The 25,735-nt window shown below is 44.4% G+C and overlaps 1 long non-coding RNA gene across 2 annotated transcripts in view; it reads left to right on the top strand.

The window, feature by feature from the left end:
• The first annotated feature begins 336 nt into the window (after positions 1-336).
• The window catches only part of LOC147355336 (uncharacterized), a 66,199-nt gene continuing 40,800 nt past the window's right edge, over positions 337-25,735 (top strand). Inside the window, exon 1 of one of the 2 annotated variants that reach the window (XR_015144435.1) lies at positions 337-499. This is a non-coding gene — a long non-coding RNA (uncharacterized LOC147355336). The remainder of the gene's footprint in view (positions 500-25,735) is intronic. The other variant, XR_015144434.1, reaches the window with a different exon arrangement.

Below are 25,735 nucleotides of genomic sequence, written 5' to 3'. Positions count from 1 at the left end.
TGCAGGTGGGTTCTTTTCCACTGAGCCACCAGGGAAGCCGTGTTTTATTATTTGTGGGCATTCATGTTCTTCTATTGGAATGAACATCCTTAAACACAAAGTTCTGTCCAGGATAGGTGCTTGCCACATTGAAGTTGAGAACATTTTAAAAGCCTTTGACACTTCTGTCTCAGCACCTATATCTGTTTAAAGAACCTATGTCCTAGGTGGTCACATGACTCAGTTTTGGCTAATGAGCTCCAAGTGGAAATCCAATGGAGACTTCTGAGATTGTGTTGCTTTTCTTATTAAGTACCACTCCTCTTCCTCATTATTCTTTTCACCTTGCTTCCACCAGGGACTTGAGGCTGGAGGTGGAGTAACCACTTTGAGGCCTTGAAGAAATGTTCCCCAGTAAAGAGAAGGAAGCAGAAGAACATTCTATCTGAGAGGCTGGGCATCTTCCACTGGCTTCAGAGGCTGAATCTGGGACCAATAAATGGAAACTTCAATAAAGAAGGTATCATTTGTAGAAAGAAGTTATTCCAATTAGGAAGTCAGTGAGCTCCTTCCTTATCAACAGAGATATTTCCACAGGAATGGAACACCCATTTGGGGGATGGGGGAAGGGGCTTGTTGTTGTTTAGTCACTAACTCATGTCCGACTCTTTGCAACCCCATGGACCACCAGGCTCCTCTGTCCATGGGATTTTCCAGGCAAGAATACTGGAGTGGGTTGCCATTTCCTTCTCCAGGGGAACTTCCCAACCCAGGGATCAAACCCGGGTCTCCTGCGTTGGCAGGCAGATTCTTTACCAGGAAAAGGGGTACAAGCAGAAAATAGTGTGACCTCTGATGCTCCTCTTACTCTGAATTTGATGACCCAATTCTAATGGGTACATTTTCTGCCTTTGAGTCTGTCAAAGCAAAGTGGCCATAGAATGCCTCCCTTCCCTCTTTATCTTAAAAAGGACGTTAGAATTCATCTTATTTCTTATAAGACTTCAGAAAGTTGATTTATCCTTTAAAATTAAGCCCAGATCCCTCTACCTCCCCCAAGTACACACTCATCAATCTCTCTTCTGTGAGGTTTTATTAGAAGGTCTTTTGTGTGTATTAAAAATGCAAAATATCTACCCAATGCCAAATTCCAGAAATGCACAAACATGAAAAGGTTTAGTTTGTAAAGGTTTCTTATGACAGCTGCCACAGTGGTCATTAGTATGTAAATTCCATTGGCTGAGAAGGTTGACTTTCAGTCATAAATCGCCTCTTTCCTCCTGATAATTCTGTCTGACAGCTACAGCTGTCTAGACAATGGAAAAATTAACACCATGAAACAGAATAGTTTAGAAACCTTTGGAGCCAAATACTTAAAAACAAATTTTAAATCCAGGGTAAGAAATATGAGACCAATTAGTTAATTATTCAAGGAATCCCTCCAGAGTACCAACTTTGACTAGTAAGACCTTATGCTTGAGAAGCATTTTAATACTTTGACAAAGTACTTTTCCATCCGTTATCCTCTTTGATCCCTTGGAATGTGTGACTTTATTTCTGAGACCTTCCTCCATGGTTGTAAAGACCACCAAAATGTGACACCCCAGCTCCCTAGCATCACCATCACCTTCTCTTCTTTAACAAATTAGCTCTTTGGAAGAAAAATGGAACCTCAGCTCATTCAGATATGTCAATATGGGACCTACTTGAGAGAAAAGGAAATTATGTGTAACTATTTTTTTTCCTCCTTAACTCTTAAAATCCTTCTTTGGTTTTCCATTGCTTTGAGATCAAAGATCTTCCAGTTTTAACATGATTACCAAGACCTGCATGATTTGGCCACTGTCAACATCTTCCCAGTCTCATTTCTTGCTAATTTCCCTTGATCCATTTTCCCTCTGTCCAAACTGGCCTTTTTAAACTTCTTCCGATGACACCTCCTCTTTGACCTGTCCCCACCATCTTTTTGTACATCCCTTCACCTGGTAAACACCTCTTTATTAATAAAGGCACTTCCTCAGGGAAAGACCCTTCTCTCTTCTTCCCATACCATAGTAGATCAAGTTCTTCCAGATTAGAGGTAAATAAACCGCAGCTTTTGGGCCAAACCTGGCCCTTCATCTGCTTTTGCAAATAAAGTTTTGTGTGCACACCACCACGTTCATTGGTTTATGTATTGTCCATGTATTGTCTATGGATGGTTTCTTTTCCCTTTAACAAAAAAAATGTTCCCCAGAGTTACTGAAGTATGACTGACAAAACTGTATATATTTGGGTTGTATATATTAGCAAAACAGTATAATGTTTTGCTATCTGTAGGCACTGTGAAATGAGCACCACAATCAAGCTAAAGAATCTATCCATCCTGAAATAGTTACTCTTTGTATGTGTGTGGTGAGAACACACGAGATCTACTCTCTTAGCAAATTTCAAGTATACAGTATGTTATTATTAACTATAGTCACTATGCTGTGCATTCGAGCTCCAGAACCACTCTCTGACCAGCATCTTCACTTGCTCCTAACCCCTGGTCCCTGGCAAGCATCATTCTACTCTCTGTTACTGTGACTTCGACTATTGTTTTAGATCCCTCATATACTTGGGTTCATGCTGTCTTTGTCTTTCTGTGCCTGACTTATTTCACTTAGTATCATGTCCTCCAGGTCCATCTCTGCTGTTGCATATGGTGGGATTTCCTTCTTTTGAAAGTCTGAGTAATATTCCATTGTTTTTTATATATATATATATATATGCTGCTGCTAAGTTGCTTCAGCCGTGTCCAACTCTGTGCGACCCCATAGACGGCAGCCCATGAGGCTCGCCCATCCCTGGGATTCTCCAGGCAAGAACACTGGAGTGGGTTGCCATTTCCTTCTCCAATGCATGAAAGTGAAAAGTGAAAGTGAAGTCGCTCAGTCATGTCTGACTCTTAGTGACCCCATGGACAGCAACCCACCAGGCTCCTCCATCCATGGGATTTTCCAGGCAAGAGTGGGTTGCCACTGCCTTCTCCGATATATATATATATATATATGTATATATATATATATATATTTGTTTTCATTGATGCACACTTAGGCTGTTTCCATGTCTTGGCTCCTGTGAATAATGTTTGTGGCTGTTTTCTTGATACCATGGCAGAGTTGAGTAGTCGCAACAGAAACCATGTGGCCTACAGAGCCTACAGGACTTACTATCTGGCCCTTTATGCATACGTTTGCAGACCCAGACCCCTGCTTTAGAGCGTTGATCTCAGTTTGCAATGATATAGTTGTTATTAAGATCATGTGGCAAATAGACTCAAGGGATTAGATCTAATAGAGTGCCTGAAGAACTATGGACAGAGGTTCATGACATTGTACAGGAGGCAGTGGTCAAGACCATCCCCAAGAAAAAGAAATGCAAAAAGGCAAAATGGTTGTCTGAGGAGGTCTTACAAATAGCTGAGAAAAGCAGAAAAGCAAAAGGCAAAGGAGAAAAGGAAAGATATACCCATTTGAATGCAGGGTTCCCAAGAATAGCAAGGAGAGATGAGAAAGCCTTCCTCAGTAATCAATGCAAAGAAATAGAGGAAAATAACAGAATGGGAAAGACTAGAGATCTCTTCAAGAAAATTAGAGATACCAAAGGAACATTTCACGCAAAGATGGGCACAATGAAGGACAGAAATGGTATGGACATAACAGAAGCAGAAGATATCAAGGAGAGGTGACAAGAATACACAGAAGAACTATACAAAAAAGGTTTTCATGACCCAGATAATCATGATGGTGAGATCACCCACCTAGAGTCAGACATCCTGGAATGTGAAGTCAGGTGGGCCTTAGGAAACATCACTATGAACAAAGCTAGTGGAGGTGATGGAATTCCAGTTGAGCTATTTCAAATCCTAGAAGATGATGCTGTGAAAGTGCTGCATTCAATATGCCAGGAAATTTGGCAGTGGCCACAGGACTGGAAAAGGTCAGTTTTCATTCCGATCCCAAAGAATCCCAAAGAGAGGCAATGCCAAAGAATGTTCAAACTACTGCGCAATTGCACTCATCTCACATACTAGCAAAGGAATGCTCAAAATTCTCCAAGCCAGGGTTCAACAGTATGTGAACCATGAACGGCCAGATGTTCAAGCTGGTTTTAGAAAAGGCAGAGGAACCAGAGATCAAATTGCCAACATCTACTGGATCATCAAAAAGCAAGAGAGTTCCAGAAAAACACCTACTTCTGCTTTATTGACTACACCAAAGCCTTTGACTGTGTGGATCACAATAAACTGTGGAAAATTCCTCAAGAGATGGGAATACCAGACCAGCTGACCTGCCCCCTGAGAAATCTGTATGCAGGTCAAGAAGCAACAGTTAGAACTGGACATGAAACAACAGACTGGTTCCAAATCAGGAAAGGAGTACGTCGAGGCTGTATATTGTCACCCTGCTTATTTAACTTATATGCAGAGCACATCATGCAAAATGCTGGGCTGGATGAAGCACAAGCTGGAATCAAGATTTCCGGGAGAAATATCAATAACCTCAGATACTCAGATGACACCACCCTTATGGCAGAAAGCGAAGAAGAACTAAAGAGCCTCTTGATCAAAGTGAAAGAGGAGAGTGAAAGAGTTGGCTTAAAACTCAACATTCAGAAAACTAAGATCATGGCATCTGGTCCCATCACTTCATGGCAAATAGATGGGGAAACAATGGAAACAGTGAGAGAGTTTATTTTTGGGGGCTCCAAAATCACTGCAGATTGTGACTGCAGCCATGAAATTGAAAGACACTTGCTCCTTGGAAGAAAAGTCGTAACCAACCTAGACAGCATATTAAAAAGCAGAGACATTACTTTGCCAACAAAGGTCCATCTAGTCAAAGCTATGGTTTTTCCAATAATCATGCATGGATGCGAGAGTTGGACTGTAAAGAAAGCTGAGCACTGAAGAATTGATGCTTTTGAACTTTGGTATTAGAGAAGACTCTTGAGAGTCCCTTGAACTGCAAGGAGATCCAACCAGTCCATCCTAAAGGAAATCAGTCCTGAAAATTCATTGAAAGGACCGATGCTGAAGCTGGAACTCCCATACTTTGACCACCTGATGCGAAGAGCCAAGTCATTGGAAAAGACCCTGATGCTGGGAAAGATTGAAGGTGGGAGGAGAAGGGGATGACGGAGGATGAGATGGTTGGATGGCATCATCGACTCAATGGACATGAGTCTGAGCAGGCTCCGGGAGTTGGTGAAGGACAGGGAAGCCTGGTGTGCTGCAGTCCATGGGGTCGCAAAGAATCAGACACGACTGAGAGACTGAACTGAACTGAAGATTATGTGATTATCTCTTACTTCTTTTAGACTTTGGCCTAGAATTGGACAGTTACTCAATTACATATTGTTGAATGAAAGGAAAAAAAATAACTGGAGAAAAATAGAGGAATTTAAAGAGGAGAATGAAAGTAAGAGAGAAAGAGAAAAAAGGAACAGTAGTTGGGCATATTATGAACATCTGTGATGCTACAGATCAGCTCTTTTGAGTAGTCATGCTCTGTCTTCAGAAATTCTCATTCAGTGGTTCTGGCTCTTTAAAAAAAATTATGTATTTGGCCACATAGGATCTTAGTTGTGACACGTGGCATCTTCACTGTGGCATGTGGGATCTTCTGTTGGGGCACACAGGCTCTAGCGTGCAGGCTCAGTAGTTATGGCACTCGGGACTAATTGCCCCACAGCATGTGAGATCTTAGTTCCCAGCCAGGGATTGAACCCAAGCCTTTTGCAGTGAAAGTTGTGTTCCTAGCCACTGAACTGCCAGGGTACGCCCCAGATGGTTCTATTAAGTGCCTTTGTTTTGGACCTGCTTACTATGCAGCAGTAACTCACTGGAAAACACCATGACTGAGCTAAGTGACAAAAAAGGTATCTCATGAAGGTTGGCTATTTATGGAAAGTCATTGAAATGGCCTCTTTGCTTCTCATGCATTTCTGCTTTGGCAGGGCAAACACTTTTATGCTCATTTTTCCAGATGAGGAAATTCAGTTCAGTTCAGTTCAGTCGCTCAGTCGTATCTGACTATTTGCAACCCCATGGACTGCAGCTCGCCAGGCTTCCCTGTCCATCACCAACTCCTGGAGCCTAGTAAAACTCATGTCCATTGAGTTGTGATGCCATCCAACCATCTCATCCTCTGTTGTCCCCTTCTCCTCCCGCCTGAGGAAATTAACACACGTTAAATTACTTCGATGAATGTATCGGGGACCTAACATATGCATTGTTTTGACACCGTACAGACTACAGAGCTACTTTGTTTTATAGCTGGTGGCGACACATGCGAATCTTTTATAATACAAGTCTTAAAATAGTGGGATGATAAGAATCTTTTAAAATCTCTCTCTGTTTCCAGGCCGGGGAAGCTGTGACTTTCTAACATTTAAGTAGGACATGGAGAGTGTTTTAAAGTAAGTTTCCAAAGGGACAGGACTGTATTCCTGGTGGTGGCTGCCAGGGAACATGCGTTGTGGAGAAGGATGACTTTGACAAATATATGGAACAGTATGAAGGGGCCAAGTTTCTGTTCCAGAAAATAGCAATTGTTGGCAGTATGGGTTTAGATTCTACCTTGACTTTCCCCATCTCCACCTCTTTCCCTCCCTCCAAAAAGATTCTTTTCCTATTTTATATTTTTACAAGGAAATGAAAAGAATTGGCATGAAATGAATTATGTCTTTCCCAGCATACACTTGTCTTCTGCTTGACGGTGGCCAGGATTCATCCCAGGTGGAGCAGTGGTAAAGAATCCCCCTGCCAATGCAGGAGATGCAAGAGACTTCGGTTCGATCTCTGGGTTAGGAAGATCCCCTGGAGTAGGAAATAGCAGCCCACTCCAGTATGCTTGCCTGGAGAATTCCACAGACAGAAGAACCTGGTGGGCTGCAGTCCATGGAGCTGCAAAGAGTTGGACAGAACTGAGCGACTAAGCACAGGACTCATCACAGCCATGCTTCCTTGTGGAGATGTCCTGTGTTGATGGGTGATGGGGGACCATGTGGGCCAGTGATTGGCAGTCTGTGAGTTTCCATGAGGGTCTGTGTTTGGAGGTTGATGGAGGGTTGTCTACGGTCTCAGGGTTTGAAGTGTGTGCTGATCTGAAGCAAATGTAATAATCCACCATGGGGCAGTCATATATCCTGTTCCTCCCCTAAAACACAGCATCCTTGACTTGAGTCCGAGGAACAACTAACTGGGGGACAAATGTGTATATAGACACTGGTACCCTGGACATCTCAATAAGAATTGATACCCTGTAAGTCCATAAATAGCAACAGAGGTCTAGAAACAATGGTTGTTTTTTAAACTTTTTTTTTTTTTTTGGCTGTGCGGCATGTGGAATCTTAGTTCCCTGACCAGGGTTTGAACTTGCACCGTCCTGCATTGGAAGCATGGCATCTTAACCCCTGGACTGCCAGGGAAGTCCACAACAGTTAGTTTTTTACAGTCGAAGTATCTGATGGAAGACCTTCAAAGGGTAGAGGTATCGTAAATTCCCAACAGAAGGATAATTTTGCAACAATAGTTTGGAGCCCGAAGGGGGAAAGATCTGGAGCTAAATGCACAGGGAGTTGGCAGAAATGCAGGCATAAAAATTCAACCTGCAAAGGCCACAGGAGTTTTCCAACTGAAGAGTGATTCTGAGCTGAAGTGAATGAACCAGAACTGAAAGTCTCAATTTCCTTCCTGCGTTGTAGGAAAATTGGGACTCTCAGTCCTCTCTGGGTTCCAGTGGAAATAATTGTCTGCTCGCTTTCAAATGGTGAAACCAAGAGTGGGACCATTTCGTGCCCGAGGCTTTCTCTTGTGTCTCCTCCCATATCTTCTCATCACAGCCTTTTTCCAAGCCAAGCATCACCCAGCCACCCCTGCCCCCATCACTCCATGGTCACAGGACAATTTTAAGTTCCGTGAAAGTGACTTTGGTATTTGGTTTAGAAAAAAAAAATGGCTTATTTAACTCAATTTGAGCCTTCCCCAGGACAGTCCATGAAAAAATGCCAGAGGAAGGTGGGTCTCTGCCTTGACACCCAAGCAATGCAGCCTTGCCCCCTCAGATTTGACAGTGCACCAGACCCACGGGACTTGAGATTTGGGGTCTGCTTCCAGTCTGCTGTTAAAAATGTCTTATCCTGGGGCTTCCCTGGTGGCTCACTAGTAAAGAATCTGCCTGCCAATGCAGGGGACCCGGGTTCGAGTCCTGATCTGGGAAGATCCTACATGCAGCAGGACAACTAAACCCGTGTGCCACAGCTACTGAGCCAGTGCTCTAGAGCCTGGGAGCTGCAGCTGCTGAGTGCATGTGCCTAGAGCCTGTGCTCCGCAACAAGAGAAGCCAGCTACTACAGTGAGGAGCTTGTGCCCTGCAATGAAGAGTAGCCTTGCTTGCATCCACTAGAGAAAGCTCGAGCACAGCAATGAAGACTCAGCACAGCCATAAATAAATTAATTAAAAACACAAGTGATTCCTTTTAAAATATTGCCTTGTTCCCTCATCTGACAGATATGCCAGTAGATGAGGTTAACAGAGAAGTAAGCTCCGTGTTCCTGGGAAGAATAGAACTTTACAAACCCCAGGCGCCACGATTAGTTGCATTAAGGTGGAAGCCATGCATGGCAGGCGTCCCTCAGACCCCCATCCCCTCCTCCTGAAACCTCAGTTCATGTCAGCGCAAAGCGGCAGAGGGCTCCTTTCCAGCCTCTGAGAAGGGTCAGAGGTGCCCCGAGAAACAGATCTCTGAAAATAGAATCAGATAGAGGAGATTCAAGTGCTTCTCTGGGACATTAAGGAAGTCCTGGAAAAATCAATTTGTCCCCATGCCTTTGAAGCTGGCTGTGACAGAGGAAACTGAAATTCTGTTCTTCCAAATGGTAGGAAACCTCTGTGCTCTGGATGTCTGGTCCTGAAAGAGGCTGTATCTGGGGGAAGTACAGGGGAGGGGGGTGCCTCTGCTCAGGGAACCAATAATAGGGCTCCCAGAGGGGGTGTTTTGGGGATGCTTGGGGGCCAAGGGTTGACATATATACTTTAGGGCTGTGGGCTTTTTTTTTTTTTCTTTTTTACTTTTTAAAGTCTTTTATTGAATTTGTTACAATGTTGCTTCTGTGGTTTTTTGGCCACAAGGCATGTGGTATCTTAGCTCGCAGATCATGGATGGAACCCTTATTCCCTGCATTGGAAGGTGAAGTCTTAACCGCTGGAGCACCAGGGAAGTCCTAGGGTTCTGGTTTTTAGATGATGTTCTATGATGGTCCTACGGGGGAGGATGGGGGTGCCCAGGGGCCAGTAATGCCCTTGAACTTGGCGGTGGGCTGTAGGGGGACTGCCCTGGGTCTGAGACTTAGGGAGCTGACTCTGTCCAGGCTCTCCCCTCAGAGGACACGAGTCCAAGGGTGGGTGTGAGAGGAAGCCCCTCCCCTGCCCCACCCTCATCCCAGCCCTGGCTCCAGACAACTCCTGATACCCGGGACCCCAGATTTCCTGGTACCTGGAACCCCAGAATCCCTGACCAAATATCCTGGGCCTGGGATAGACCACCTTGCTGGTGTGTGGGTCTCCAGATGTGAGGGGTGGCCCACAAGCAGCTTCCAGGGGATGTGAGTGGGGCTGGGTGTGCAGAAGGCTCTTCGTGGTGCAGAATATATGATGTATACCTGCCATCCAGTACAGGTACATGCTGTGTGTGTGTGTGTGTGTGTGTGTGTGTGTGTGTGTATGTGGATATGTGTGGGTGGGTATGTAGTTGAGAGTATATCCTATTTCCACTTCCCTCTGTTAAACATTTTTTTGAAACTTTCTGTATTTTTTGGAGTATACTTGATTAATCATATTGTGTTAGTTTCATGTGTATAGCAAAGGGATTCAGTTTCCATTAAAATTTATTTAAACTGGAAGTTGGGTTTTTCTAACGCCCCGTTGGCACCTTTGGAGGTCATTCTATGCATCTCAGTGATTTAAAACTGAGCAGGTGTTAGAATTAGAGTTGGTTCTACAAACATGACCAGGGGTAGAAACACCAGAAAACACTTGGAGAGACGCTGGGCATCACCCAGAGGCAGCATGCTGTGGTCACTGCAGTGATTCCCTTGCTCATGAAGGAGGACTCTTTTTTTTTTTTTTTTTGGTTCTTTAAATTTCCACAGGGGCATCCCAGGAATTCAAGTGTGGAATGCTGTATACGCAGCTTTTCTGTTCCTCCCATGGGCATTCTAAGATGGGGTTGAGGGGTTTGTGTGGGTTAAGCAAGTGCTGCCTCAGCTTTTGTGCCCCACTTTCTCTGTGCCACTGTGGGGTCCAGGGGGCACCCGGTCTTTAGGCTCCAGAGAGAAGTGACTCCTACAAAGGAAGACTGAGTAGTTTGTGGAATAAGGGGTGTGTTGGGGGAGAGACTTGTGTGTATGTATTTATATTTATGTGTGTCTATGTGTGTGTGTATCTATGTATATGTGTGCATGAGTATGTGAGTATATATGTGTGTGTGCATGCACATGTGTAGTATCAGGAGATTTGTGATCTCTCATCACAGTCTCTAAAATCACAGATCGGACCATTCTGGAGGTGGCATTTTATTTCATTTTAATGTAATTTTTATTTAGTTTTTAAAATTTTAGACCCAGAGCAGCCAAAAATAAATAAATATACAGCTTTATGGTTTTTTAGTTTTTGCTTTAAAATATATTATTTTATTCAAACAAGTGTGTGGATAACACAGTATATTGCTTTATGGTTTTTTTTTTTAATATTGATTTGGCTGCACTGGGTCCTAGGTGCGGCACACAGAATCTTCTTCACTCTTCATTCAGCATGCAGGATCTTTAGCTGTGGCTTGTAAACTCTTAGGTGCAGCATGTGGGGTCTAGTTCCCTGACTAGGGATAGAACCTGCGCTCCCTGTGTTGGGAGCATGGAGTCTTAGCCACTGGACCACCAGGGAAGTTCCTTTTAAAAAAATATTTGTGGAGGTGGCATTTGAAAGACTACCTTATCCACTTCCTCTCTTAGGAACTAAGTACCAGAGTGAGGAAGTGACTGTCCAAAGTTACCCGTGAATCAGAGCCCAGAGCCCTTCAGTTCAATTCAGTTCAGTCGCTCAGTCGTGTCTGACTCTGCAACCCCATGAATCGCAGCACGCCAGGCCTCCCTGTCCATCACCAACTCCCGGAGTTCACTCAGACTCATGTCCATTGAGTCAGTGATGCCATCCAGCCATCTCATCCTCTGTCGTCCCCTTCTCCTCCTGCCCCCAATCCCTCCCAGCATCAGAGTCTTTTCCAATGAGTCAACTCTTTGCATGAGGTGGCCAAAGTACTGGAGTTTCAGCTTTAGCATCATTCCTTCCAAAGAAATCCCAGGGCCGATCTCCTTCCCGCCCCAACCCTGAGAGAAGTCTCACGATCCTTCAGGCAACATCAATGGTTGAAGAGAGGAGCTGACATAGTACATCTCAGGAGTAATTTTTAACTTACTAGGGCTCTGCTTTGTTAATTTCCCAGACAAACTGGCTTCTGTCTGTTTCGGTTGCAAATGACAGAAACCCCAACTGGGTTAAGTACTAAAAATAATTTCTTGTCTCATCTCTCTGCAACTGCTGACTTTGAGCATAATTGGAAATAGGGGTCTAAACTATACAAGTAGGATGCTCTTTTTCCCCCTCTCTTTTTCTTTCTAATTCTTGGCCCCATCTTTTCCTCATTGAGTCCATCCTTGAGCTTTTCCTGGTGGCCCCTGGCACTTTCACCCCTGGCGGTCACAAGATGGCAGCACCAGATCTAGTGCTTCAGAAAATCAAAACAAAACAAACAGAGGAAGTTCCTTGGTCCCAGCATTCCCATCCACATCCCAGTGGCTTCTCATTGGCTCCTATTCAGTCACATGACCATCCCCTGAACCAATCACTGTGGCCTTGGGTCCCTGGATCCCTGCATGAAACCCCATCTGTATCCTTTATTATTGGTGTTACTCAGGGACTGACACCATAGAAGGAAATTGAGAGCCTTTCCAAAAGAAAATGCATGAAAGTTGGGCAGCAAAAGCATCAGCTCTCTGCTTGATCAAATCCTATTATGATAAAATAAGGATATTTAAAGGCTCTCAAATTTGCCTAAACCAGGGGGTAGCCCAGGCCTTTGTTCACTGATCTACCTGCATGAGCGATGACCTTGATTTCTTAGGTCCATAACATTGACCCCATGTCTCCATGTTCTTTGAAATTTATAAAACCTTTTCACATCCAGGGTGGGGCCTGAGGGCAAAAAATAAAATTGCATGTTTAATTAAATCAATTACTTAATATTCTAAAGCTTTATGATGATGTAAAGCACAAGTTTTATATACAGGGCACAAGAGGTTTTAATAGACTTGACTTGTGTTCCAAATTAAAACAATGTTAAATTCTTGAGTAACCCTAGCAGGGAGAAAGAAAGGAAAAAAAAAAAAAGAAAGAAGAGAAAAACCCTCTTATTTCCAAATCACTACCAGTGGAATTTTAAAAATTATTTACACACTTAGCCATGAGTCCCTTTATACATGATGGGTTTGGCAGGAAGGTCTGAAGCAATAATTTAAAACAGAGGTTGGGAATGTATATAAGGAACTCTCCCTCTTTTCCAAAATAAATGTACCGTCAGATCCACAAAGAGGTGACTTTTCCTAAGAAAAGACCATAACTCTGAGAGCCGGGGGCCTGTGGGTGCTGTCTGAGTTAAGCTGACAGCACAATGTGCTTACTTTCTGTGGATTCTATAATGAAGGGAACGATGATTCCTTGAGGTGCAGTGGAAAGAAAGACCTATCCCTTGTCACAGATAATTTCGTTTGAATTTAGTCCGGACTTACATGCTTTGATGGAATTGTGAATACATGGTGGTGTTTTGTGGTTTGTTTGCTTAATTCACCACTCATTATCTTTTGAACTTTTTTAGAAAATGGCTTAAGGTATGTGGAAGCATTTTTTAAAATATTTATTTTATTATGTATTTGGCTGCATTGAGCCTTTGGCAAGTGGCATCTTCATTGCAAAGAGTCAGGCACGACTTAGAGACTGAACAACAACGTCTCTTCATTGCAGTGCAGGCTCTGTGTTGTGGCGTATAGATTCTGTATCTGTGGCACTTGGGCTCTAGAGTGCACAGACTCAGTAGCTGCAGACCATGGACTTAGTTGCCCTGAGGTATATGGGATCTTAGTTTCCCGACCAGGGATCGAACCTGAGTCCCCTGCTTTGGAAGGTGGATTCGTAACCACTGGACCACCAGTAAAGTTCCTCTACTGAACTTTATATTGAGTTTTGTTCTAAAATAACAAGAAGACTCCATCCTCTGCCCAAGGATGTAGACATCCCAAAGACAAAAGACTGTGTCACGGATGAAGGGGCTAGGTCACCAGGTCCTTTCCAGTAAGGGAAGGAGTCAGTGTTGAATGGCTATTTGGTTATACAGAAATGGATTGGAAAGACTGCCAGCAGGGAAGGAAGAGATAGATAATCTCAAAGCCCCTGAACTGTTCTTGTTGCCTCTCAGAGTGAGCGTCTGGAGGGGATGCTGCCCAGGGCCCCACCTGTGTCTCTCAGTTGGCCATTGACTCGCTCACCTAGCTGCCACTGCCTGAAACCTCTTCTCTGAAACCTGGTAGGTCGCTTTGCCCAGCCAGCAAGCTGGAAGTGCTGGGGGATCTCCACCCAGTCAGAAGCCCTCAATCAATGTCTCTGGGCAACTGATGTATAAATCCTTAGTTCCTTCCCTCCTCGGGTAGCCTAACCCTTCTTTCAAAAAAAAAAAGAACTTTTCTATTTTAGAATAACTTCTTTAGACTTACAGAAAATTTGCAAAATAGCACAGAGAGTTCTCATATACTCTTCACCCAGCTTCCCCTGATATTGAAATCTTACACATTTATTCAAAGATCAAAACTAGGAAATTGATGTTAATAGGATGCGATTAACTGAACAACAAACCTTACCCGATTTTCACAAGTTTTTCCACTAATGTCTTTTTACTGTTCCAAGATCCCTCCTGGGATCTCACAGTGCAGTGAGCTGGGGGGGGTCTCTTTGGTTTCTTCTAACCTTGTGACAATGTCTGTCTTTTCTGGTCTGGCCTGACCTTGACATTTTTGAAGAGTGCAGGTCAGTGATTTTTGAGAATGGCCCTCGGTTTGTGTTGTCTGATGTTTTCCCATGTTTAAAACAGAGATACATTCACGTTTAAGTGTATTTAAGATGTGTCTCAATTTAAATTTAGAGATTTAAAATGAGATACATTTAATTTTTTATTTATTTATTTTATTGGCTGCACCGTGTGGCTTGGGCGATCTCAGTGGTCGGACCAGGGATCAAACTGTTGCCCCCTGCAGTGGAAGCATGGAGTCCTCACCACTGGACTGACAGGGAATTCCCTAACATGAGATTCACTTTATTTTCATTTATTTATTTTGTAAAGAGTATGTATTTATGTGGCTGCTCTGGGTCTTAGTTGCGGCCCACAGGACCTTTGGCTGTGGCATGCGAGCTCTCAGCCGTGGTATGTATGATGTAGTTCCCTGACCAGGGATCGAACCCCAGTCCCCTGCATTGGCAGGTCAGTGTCTCAGCCAGGGGACTACCAGAGAAGTCCCGAGACACATTTTAAAATGAGATACGTTTTTGGCAAGAAAGCCAGAGGGACAGTGTTGAGCTGTTCTCTGTGGCATCATAGCCGAGGCCAATGTGGTCCATAAGTCTTCCTGCTAGTGATGTTAACCTTGATCCCTTGGTTAAAGTAGCAACTTTCTCCTTTGTAACATCACCGTTTTCCCTTTGTAATGAATAATGCTACTGGGGGAGACCCTTGGAGACCTTGCAAATATCCTGTTTCTCCTCAAACTTTGGCCCAATGATTGTAGCATCCACTGGTGGGTCTTGCCTGTGGCAGTCAGGATTTGGGGAAGAACTCTGTAATAATAGCACATTGTTTTCTGCAGTAAGTTGTAGGAATAGTCACCCTGTGCTGTGCTGTGCTTAGTTGCTCAGTCATGTCAGACTCTTTGTGACTCCATGGACTGGAGTCTGCCAGGCTCCTCTGTCCATAGGATTTCCCAGGCAAGAATACTGGAGTGGGTTGCCATGCCCTACTCCAGGGGATCTTCCCAACCTAGGGATGGAACCCAGGTCTCCCGCATTGCAGGCAGATTCTTTACCATCTGAGCCACCAGAGAAGCCCAAGAATACTGGAATGGGTAGCCTATCCCTTCTCCAGGGGAACTTTGTGACCAGGAATATAACTGAAGTCTCCTGCATTGCAGGTGGATTCTTTCCCAGCAGAGCTACTTGAGAAGCCATCACACTAAGCTGGATAAATAAAAACCATGTCACATTACAGTGACCTGGCTCAGGTTTTGATGCAGATGAGTGATGAGGAAACTTTTAGTGTTCAGACCTGTTTGGACTTCAGATTTGTGGGTAAGGGGTTGTGGATTTGTATCTTCTTTCCTGACATTAGAAGTGAGTCTGATCTGGGAAACTGGCAGTATGATTCCTGCTTTGCTGAAGAGTGTGCATCTGATCTTTGACCAAATCGAGCAGAATCTGGTACAAAATGTTGCTTCTCTGTTTCTTGGAAGCCAAGTTGTGCTTTTGGAGCGGGGAAGAGGAACGCCTTTGTGGTAGGGGATGTGGGTGAGCTGGAGAGATACAGAACCAAAAGTTGAAAGTCATTGCGGGTTTGTCTTCCCTCCTCCCAGGGTCAGGCCAGATTCCCTGGAGCTGGTACAACCTCCCCTCCCCCAACCACCACCACCTTTATCATCCCTCTGGATTTAAGGCATCCAAGGTACCCTCCTAGAATGGCCCTGTTTCCTTGGAGGGTGTCTCAGAAATGGAGAAGCGGTTTGGCAAAGAAAGGGCTACTTCACTGCAAGGAACATACACACCCACTGTCCGTTTCTTTTCATTTAACCCCACAGTCCTCCAAAGGGTGTGCGCTGGGGACTACAATTCATTCAGCACCATTTAGAGAAGAACGGACTTGAAACATATAAATGGAACTTTGAAAACATAATGGAACACAGGTCCTTCTCTTGCAGAAAAGACGTTTTAAATAAGAGGTCTTTCAGGTTCCCCCCTCCTGCCTCCATCTGATTTATAGGTTTGTGATTAACCATGACACTGACCAGTCAGATCCAAAGTGGACGCTGCTGCAGGTTCACTGGGGCCAGGCGGGCAATCTTGTCACAGAATCAGCAAGTCAGCGTTTGTACTCGTCCCCTGCCTCAGCTGTAACAAATTGCCGTGACTTAGAGGCTTAAACCAACATGCATTTATTATCTTGCAGTTCTGGAAGTCCGAAGTCTGGAAATGGGTCTCACTGAGCTAAAGTGGAGGTGTCAGCAGGGTTGGCTCCAAAGTTCTAGGGGAGAATCTGTCTCTTGACTCTTCCTGCTTCTAGAGCCTGTCCTGTCCCTTGGCTTGTGGCCCCTTCCTCCATCTTCAAAGCTAGCAATGGCCATTTGAGTCTTTTCTCATGCCACGTCCCTCTGTCCTTCTCTTCTTCCCTTTTCCATTTTTTAAGAACTCTTATGATTACAAAGGCCGCAACTGGACAGTCCAAAATTATGTTGTTATTGTAAGGTCAGTTGATTAGCCACCTTAATTCCACATGTAAACTTAATTCCTCTTTGCCCTGTAACCTAACAGATTGACAGGCTTGGGGAGTACTCCATGGACATCTTTGGAAGGCTGCTATTCTGCCTCCCCAAGGTGGAATGAACGAGTCACACGAGAGGACAGAAAGCCTCCGGCAAGGAGGTGAGAGACTACTATGTACCCAGGAAAATTCACCAGAATAATAGCTAACATTTATTAAATGCTTACCATGAACTTGACCCTTTTCAGACTTTATCTCATTTAATTCTGTGAAGTGGATACTATTCTACCCATGTTACAGAGGAGGAAAAGCAGAGGCTTATGAAATCAAATAAATTAGCTAATTCAATTTTAATAGTCACATGTGGCCCATCGACAGATGAATGGATAATGATGTGGTACATATATGCGTGGGCTTCCCTGTTAGCTCAGTTGGTAAAGAATCCACCTGCAATGCAGGAGATCCCAGTTCGATTCCTGTATTCCATATACAGGATGGAATACTACTTGGTCGTAAGAAAGAACAAAATAATGCCATTTGCAGCAACATGGACCTCGAGATTATCGTGCTGAGTGAAGTAAGTCAGACAGAGACGAATATCCAATGATATCACTCATATATGGAATCTAAAAGAGTGATACAAATGAACTTACTTAAAACAGAAATGTACTCACAGACATAGAAAACAAACTTATGGTTACCAAAGGGGAAAGGAGGGAGGGATAAATTAAGAGTCTGGGATTAACAGATACATACTGCTATGCATAAAATAGGTAAATCACAAGGACCTCTGGATAGCACAGGGAACTATCCCCAATATCGTCCAATAACCTATAATGGAAAAGAGTGTGAAAAAGAATGTATATAAACTGTAAGCCAACTATGTCGTTAGGTTGCTAAGTCCTGTCTGACCCTTTGAGGCTCCACGCACTGCAGCACACCAGGCTCCTCTGTCCTCCACTATCTCCTGGAGTTTGCTCAAATTCATGCCCACTGAGTCGGTGTTGCTATCTAACCATCTCATCCTCTGCCGACCCCTTCTTTTGCTTTCAATCTCTCCCAGCATCAGGGTCTTTTCCAGTGAGTCGGCTTTTTGCATCAGGTGGCCAAAGTATCGGAGCTTCAGCTTCAGCAACAGTCCTTCCAATGAATATTCAGGTTTGATTTCCTTTAGGGTCGAGTGGTTTGATCTCCTTGCATTCCAAGGGACTCTCAAGAGTCTTCTCCAACACCACAGTTCAAATGCTTCAATAAAAAAAAGTTACATATGGCTAGAGGTTACCGTAAAGAGCAGTGCAGCTGATAAATTAAAATTAATTAAATCAAAACTGAGCATAAATTAATTAAAGTGTGGGCTAGCCAATGTCTCAAGTGCTCCACACACAGCCCAGCCTGGATGCAAACCATTTCCTCGCCTGCAGAAAGTTCTGCCAGGCAGCACTGCTGGAGAGAGTAAACATCTTTCCCAACATCACACAATTAGATAGTGGGAGAGTCGGGGTTTGAACGCAGTGCTTTTGGATCAAGAACGTGAGCTTGGAACCACTGCGTTAGACGGACACTGGGCGTCCACTTCTGTAATGGGGCGTTGAAATGCCTCGTACACTGGGTACAGCTTTTTTACATCTTTGTCCATCTGCATTGAGCCCCTTCTTATGAATACATGGTTTCTGGTTCAAATGCATCTTGGCATTTTCATTCAGCCTTTGAATACTTGCACCTGCTCGAGTTCACTGCAGAAACCAAATGGGTCACCAAGGCTGTTCGGCACCCCCACTAGCTGCCTGGCACAAACTGGGCACCACCATCTTTCCCTTGCCCTTTTTCTTCGTGTGTGTGTGTTCCAGTGCTGGATATTGTCACATATTTTTATTTTTATTTATTTTGCTGCATTGTCCAGCTTACAGGGCCTTAGTTCCCGGACTAGGGATCAAACCCAGGCCCCAGGCAGACCACCAGGGAACTCTCCTCCCCTGCTGTTTGATTAGCCTTCCAAGGGTGGATGGAAGCCTTCCAAGGGCAAGGGCATAGAGAGCCGAGGAGGATCACATCCAAGGAAAGAACAAGTTTTTATCAAGCTCCTTGCCCTGCAGTGTTGGCTACGTCAGAGGTGCTGGTCTGCTGATCTCTGTGTGGACACTCATCCAGTTTTTCTCCAACTTTTTCAGTGGAAATTTGCCAAAGAAGATGACCTGTTTGACTGTAAGAATAGCAACAACTTGTACTCAGGACACCTGGAATGTACCATGGCTCTAAGTGTGCCCATGAATGAAACTGTCACCCCCTGAGGCAGAAGTTCCATCTCCAGTTTCCAGATGGAGACGTTGAGCTTTTCAGCCCCTCCCTGGGGTCACAGCTAGGAGTGATGGTGTAGGATTCAAACCCAGACTGCCTAGCTTCAAGTTCTGGGCCCTTCACCCTGTGCAATTTTTCCCCTACATCTTTTTAAAAAATTAATCAGCTAATTCATTTGTCATTATCATGTTTTGGTTGTGCTAGGTCTTCATTGTGGTGGCTTGTCTGGTTGCAGATCACAGGCGCTGGAACTCAAGCTTCAGTAGTTGTGGCACACGGGCTCAGTAGTTGTGGCACACGGGCTCAGTAGTTGTGGCACATGGGCTTAGTTGCTCCACGGCATGTGGACTCTTCCCGGACCAGGGATTGAACCCTTGTCCCCTGCATTGGCGGGTGGATTCCTATCCAGTATACACCAGGGAAGTCTCCCACTGTGTCTTGAATGTCACCCAGAGGTCATTTTGTTTCCTTTCTCAAGTGCCTGGCACTTGTGGATGGAACCAGAGGACCAGTCTGCCTGGTGTTAGCGAGGATGCTCCCCTCTGCAAGTGAGCTGGGCTACAGAAGGCATGGTTGGTGAGCCCAGGCCTGTCCACTGTCTCAAGGTGCCCTCTAGCCTTCCCTCCTGGGTCTCTGCTCTGGGCCCCTGGAGGTCTCTGGGCAGGAGCAGCCTTGCCTGTGCCAAGCTCCAGGTTCCAGGGAGTGGAGTTGATGTGTTTCCTGAATCAAGGAGGAAAACCAGAGCTGGAAGGAATGAGAGGAACTGTGTCCCACCTAGCCCTTCATGCTCCTAGCCTTGAACAAGTGGGGACCAGATAAAGGCAGACTTCATCAGGATGCTCTCACACTGGGCCACCCAACCCCAGGGCTCCCAAGGATGCAACCCAAATGACATGCATATTTTGGGTACCTCATGCTTCCTGGCTGGCTCGGTGGTAAAGAACCCATCTGCCAATGCAGGAGATGCGGATTCGATCCCTGGGTGGGGAAGATCCCCTGAAGGAGGAAATGGCAACCCACTCCAGTATTCTTGCCTGGAAAATCCCATGGACAGAGGAGCCTGGCGGGCTACAGTCCATGGGGTAGCAAAGAGTTGAGCACAGCTAAGTGACTGAGCGCGCGTGCACGCACGCATGCACGCATGCACACACACACACACACACACACACGCCGCTTTAGCCACTGGCTTCATTACCACCCCCTGTTATCCAGGCCTCTGGGATATTTCTCTTCACTCCAAGAAAGCTCCTTTTGTGCTGCTGTGAATTCCCAACCACAAGGGCCAGTGTACAGAACAAACAAAGCAGCCTGAGGCAGACAGAACTTTCCAGAATTCCTGGCCTGGCCAGACCAGCTCCTTCCTGAGCAGTGCAGTGCATGCCACATTTCACAGTTTACAAAATGACTTTTTTTTTTTTTTTGGGTTTTCACAAGGAAATTTTTCCAAGAAAGTTTTGAGAAAGATAAATGATGCTCCTACAGGATTTCATGGAAAATGTTCACCCGATTTTCTGAATTGCCTCTGGGAGTCCAATTGGGGCTGGCAGGTCCCTGTGGGCTGAAGGACAATTGTCCAGCCTCCAGGGGAAAGTTTCCGGCTGCCTGACTGAAATGCTGTCCAGAAGGACAGAGAAAAATATTTATTTTCAGCCTCGGGCGAAAATCTTAAATTCATAAGTGTGTGAATTCCAGAGTCACGGAAGCAAAGTGTAAATTATTCAGGATTGTCTGTATTCTGCGGATAGATTGTGCAATGAGAGTGTTGAAACCAGAATGATAGGAATGAGAGAGATGCAGTTTATCTTATAAGAGTCACGCTTAAATAAATACTGGGGAGCGTTCAGGGCTATTTAAAATAAGACGTGGAGGTCTACCATGCAGCCACCTGACGCTGACTTCCCACTGCTGTTTCTACTTCCACTCTTGCCGTGTTTTGGCTCTGCTTCCATCTCTGGTATTTTCTTTCAGTTCATTTACTGTTCAAACAGCCCTTGATTTTCAGGTCACTTTCCATATTTAACCTTAACCCTTTCTTCCCCCATCTGTTAATCCAGAAAGCGCTTCACTATTGCTCTTTTTTCCTACTTACACTGAGCTGAATTTTTTTTTTAAATCTTAAAAGATGTCTTTAACCATTCAGAAATGCACAAAAATGGCAAAGAATTAAGAGGAAAACAAATCCACAGGAATGGTTCAGGTCTCATATAATTCCTGCTCACATTAAAAAAGTCCTAAATTTTATAAACACTTGAAAACGCAAACAGTACAAAGAAGTGCAACGTGGAAGATGAACATCTCCCCTCTTTCGTGCAGACCCTCCTTTCTTGGGCTGCTTGATTTAGCAAAATAAGGCACAGGATATCCAGTTCAATGTGAATTGCAGATAAAGAGTGTTTTTTAAAAATGTATTTATTTGATAGTTGTGTCACGTGAACTCTGAGTCGTGGCCTATGGGATCTAGTTCATGATCAGGGACAGAACCCGTGCCCCCTTGCATTGGGAGCACAAAATCTTAGCCACAGGACCACCAGGGAAGTTCCATAAACAACATTTTTTTTTTTTTAGTGTAAGTATATCCTGCATATTGCCTGGGACACACTTATGCTAAAAATTCTTTTGTTGATCTGAAATTCAGTTTTAACTTGGCACCCTATCTTGTGCCTGGCAATCCTCTCCCTTCCCCACCTAGACCCTCTCCCCAGTGCACATCTGTGGGGTACATCCTAGCAGTAGGATTGAGGGTCAGAGGAATCTAGAATTGAGACGGGGTTGGAGAAATTTACTGGAGTAAATTGAGCACTGCAGTGAGCTTCATCCTGCTCATCTTCCTGGGAAACATTTTTTTCAAGTGCTGGCAACAGCTGGATCCTTACAACAAAGGAAACGGTCAGCACACTGAAAAGACAACCTATGGAGTAGGAGAAAGTATTTGCAAATCATCTATCTGATAAAGGGTTAATATCTAAAATAGCTAAAGAACTCCTACAGCTCAATAGCAAAAAATCAAATAACCTAATTTAAAAATGGGTGAAGGTCTCAACTAGACATTTTTCCAAGGAATATATACAGATGGTCAATAGGTACATGAAAAGATTTTTGCTCAGCATCACTAATCATCAAGAAAAGACAAATTAAAACCATAATGAAGTAGCACCTCACACCTGTTAGGATGTCTATCCACAAATGTTGGTGAGGATGTGGATAAAAGGGAACCTTTGTGCATGGCTTCCCTCATAGCTCAGTTGGTAAAGAATCTGCCTGCAATGAAGGAGACCCCAGTTTGATTCCTGGGTTGGGAAGATCCACTGGAGAAGGAAAAGGTTACCCACTCCAGTATTCTTGGGCTTCCCTTGTGGCTCAGCTGGTAAAGAATCTGCCTGCAATGCGGAAGACCTGGGTTTGATCCCTGGATTTGGAAGATCCCCTGGAGAAGGGAAAGGCTATCCACTCCAGTATTCTGGCCTGGAGAATTCCATGGACTATATAGTCCATGGTGTTGCGAAGAGTCAGACAGGACTGAGAGACTCTCACGTTCACTTTGTGCATTGTAGGTGGCAATGTAAATTGGTGCAGCCACTATGGAAAACAGTGTGGAGGTGCCTCAAAATATTTAAAATAGAACTACCATACGATCCAGCAACCCCACTTCCAGCCAAAGGAGTTGAAATCAGTATCTCAAAGCTGCAGCATTATTCTTATTTTATGCTCGTGGCAGCATTATCCACAGTAGCCAAGACATGGAAGCAACCTAAATGTCCACTGACGAAAGAATGAATAAAGAAGCTGTGGCTTGTAATTCGATGAAATGGTATTCAGCCATGAAAAAGGAGGAAATCCTGCCATTTGTGACAACGTGGATGAACTTGGAGGCTGTTACCCTAAATGAAACAAGCCAGGTATAGAAGGGCAAATACTGCATGATACCACTTATGTGATGAATCTAAAAGAATTGAACTCAGAAGCAGATGGTAGAATAGGGGTGGCCAGGGGCTGAGGGGAGGAGGACACAGCAAAGATTTGTCAAACGGCACAAAGTTTCAATTATACAAAAGGAATATTAATTCCTGGAGACTTCCTGTACACCACAGTACCTGCAGTTAACAATACTGATTTGTAGGTTTAAAACTTGGTTAAGAGGATAAGTTTAATAAGTGTTGTTATCACGCCCCAAAATAAAAGAGCAGGAAGACACTTTTGTAAGTGATGGATATGTTTATGGCATCTAATTGTGGAGATGGTTTCAAGAGTGTATACTTATTTCCAAACTCATCGAGAGTCGATGTGAAGATCAACAGTTTTTTTTTTTTTTTTTTTTTTAAGGGGGTGGGGACTTCCCTGGTGGTCCAGGGGTTAAGAATCCTCCTTCCAGTGCAGGAGACATGGGTTGAACTCTGGATGGGGAACTAAGATCCTCATGCTGAGGGGCAACTAAGCATGTGCTCGGCAACTAGAGATCCTGCATGCCGCAGCAGAGATTCTGCGTGCTGCAACTGAGACCTGACACAGCCAATAAGTAAATAAACATTAAAAAAGTTAAAAAGGCGGTGGATCATATTTAAGTGAGTGAGTGGAACAGGAAGACAATGAGTCACAAGATGGCAGTGTTTTAGGAAATGGATTTTATTTGGATCTAAGGTTTGAATGATATTGTGCATGTGTGTGTGCTAAGTCTCTTCAGTGGTCTGACTCTTTGCAACCCCATGGGACTGTAACCTGCCAGGCTCCTCTGTCCACGGGATTCCTCCAGGCAAGAATACTGGAGTGGGTTGCCATGCCCTACCCCAGGGGGTCTTCCTGACCCAGGGATCAAAACTGCGTCTCCTGTGGCTCCTGCATTGCAGGCAGACTCTTTACCACTGAGCCACCAGAGAAGCCCTTGAATGATATTGGCCACACTGAATTCGTGAAATGAGAGGCTCTTACTGAATTTCATCTCAAAACATAAGATTTATTAGCATTTGAAGAACTGATGTATTTAAAATTCTCATCAGTCCCAGGATCTGATCTTGCTTGTTTAGTGGACCCGGGAAGCAGCATCTCTTTTCCATCTTCTCGGTTTCCTCCCAACATCTGGATAATCTCTGGATCCTCTCTGGACGTTGGGCAGAAACCACATGTCATTATCATCCCATTCGATCTGGTGTTCTCACCACCTGCTCCTCCAGTGGCAGGTCTGGTGAGTGTATTTACACACCTTCCACTGTTTGTTTTCAGATCAAATATGTGCGAAGGAAGCAAAGGCCTTTCCTTGTTTGCTTTGCCTTGTGAAGCCCAGTCAGGTGATGGGCTGGACACAGCACCTGAATGCACTCAGTGCCCCCACCCCCTCTCCCTTCCCCAGGACCCACCGAGAACCCTTGGCCCCTTAACCATGCTTTTCAAACTTTCTCAATAATCACAGTCCATTTCAATATTCCAATCCATTACACTCACACACATGTACGGAGGTGAGAGTCAAAATATTTAACATCTGGTGGGGCCAAGAGGCTGACCCATCAGAATTTGGTCTTAAAACGGAGCCAGGCCTGGAAACCCCCTGCTGTGCCAGAAGTTAACCCTTTTGTTGCTGAATCTGAAAGGGGTTGTGGGGAGAAGGTATCCCAGGGCAGCAGGAGGAGGACATGGTCAGGCAACAGTTGTCCCCCAACCAGTAGAAATGCATTTGAGTACTTTAACAATGGATATAGTTGTAATGCCGAATGCCAGCTGAATCTCAGCTTTGCATATATATATACATACCTGAAACAAAAGTTCGTAAAGCAATACTTAGCTTTTCTGCTGTGACACTCTCTGATGTTGTTCTGTTTCATTCTGTTTTGTTCCACTTCACCCCAGCCCATTCTTTTGCTTAAAAAAGTGCTGACCCAAAGCTTCTAAACTGATTTCACAACCCACTGATTGCTCAGGACCCACAGTTTGGAACACTTCTCTTTTCTGGTAGCTCTCAAACTTCTTCATGCCTAAGAAGTAGCTGGGAAGTGTGTTACAGATGTAGATAACCCACTCAAACCCTGCTGGGCTGCAGCCTTCATTTCAGAAGTCCTCCAAGGCCCCTAAGTGATGCTGATGAGGATGGTGTAGAACCACTCTTGCAGAAACACATGTCCACCCTGGGATGTGAAACACAGACACACACACACACACATGCACACACACACACACACACACACACACACACCCTTTTCTGGATTCTCTGTGTTTTTCTATTTATCTATGTATCCAATCTGTATTGAAGGAGGGAAGATATTTTTAGTTGCAAACAAGGAAAACTCAATTGAAAGTGATTAAAACAATGCAATGGATTTATTGACTTATACTTGAGAAGTCTGGGGCTTCAGGCAAGGCAGGATCTCACAGCCCAGATGACACAGTAAGGACCAACTTTCTCTCTGCATTTGTCAGCTCTGCTTTCTTTGTCTTGGTGCTACCTTGGTCTGAATCCAGGAGCTCCAAGATTACATGCTTCCTTGGTCATATCCAACAGGGAAACGAGAGTCTACGTAAACAGGCCCTCTGGAATTAGGCTAAGTTATCCTCATTTTTTATCTGATTTAAACACAGCATCGGGGTAGGAGAATGGAACATGGCTTATGCCAGTCAGACTCCATCCTAGAGCTGAGGATGAAGTCGGTCCCACATAGACCCTGGCTATTCGGGGTGCTCTTTGGGAAAGGGAGGTTAGATGCTCTGGATTGCAAAGAATCAACAGTTGCTGAGAATCTCCATTTGCTGAGACCATACCTCTTTTAAAGAAAACTTTTTATTTTGTATTGGGGTGTAGCCAATTAACATGTTGTGATAGTTTCAGGCG

This window comes from Bos grunniens, chromosome 17, assembly GCF_055505025.1.
Source record: "Bos grunniens cultivar Pamir isolate PY7600 chromosome 17, Bosgru_T2T1.0, whole genome shotgun sequence".
NCBI lineage: Eukaryota > Metazoa > Chordata > Mammalia > Artiodactyla > Bovidae > Bos > Bos grunniens.
The sequence above is the reverse complement of the archived record's forward strand: the minus strand, read 5'-3'. Positions and strand labels throughout refer to the sequence as shown.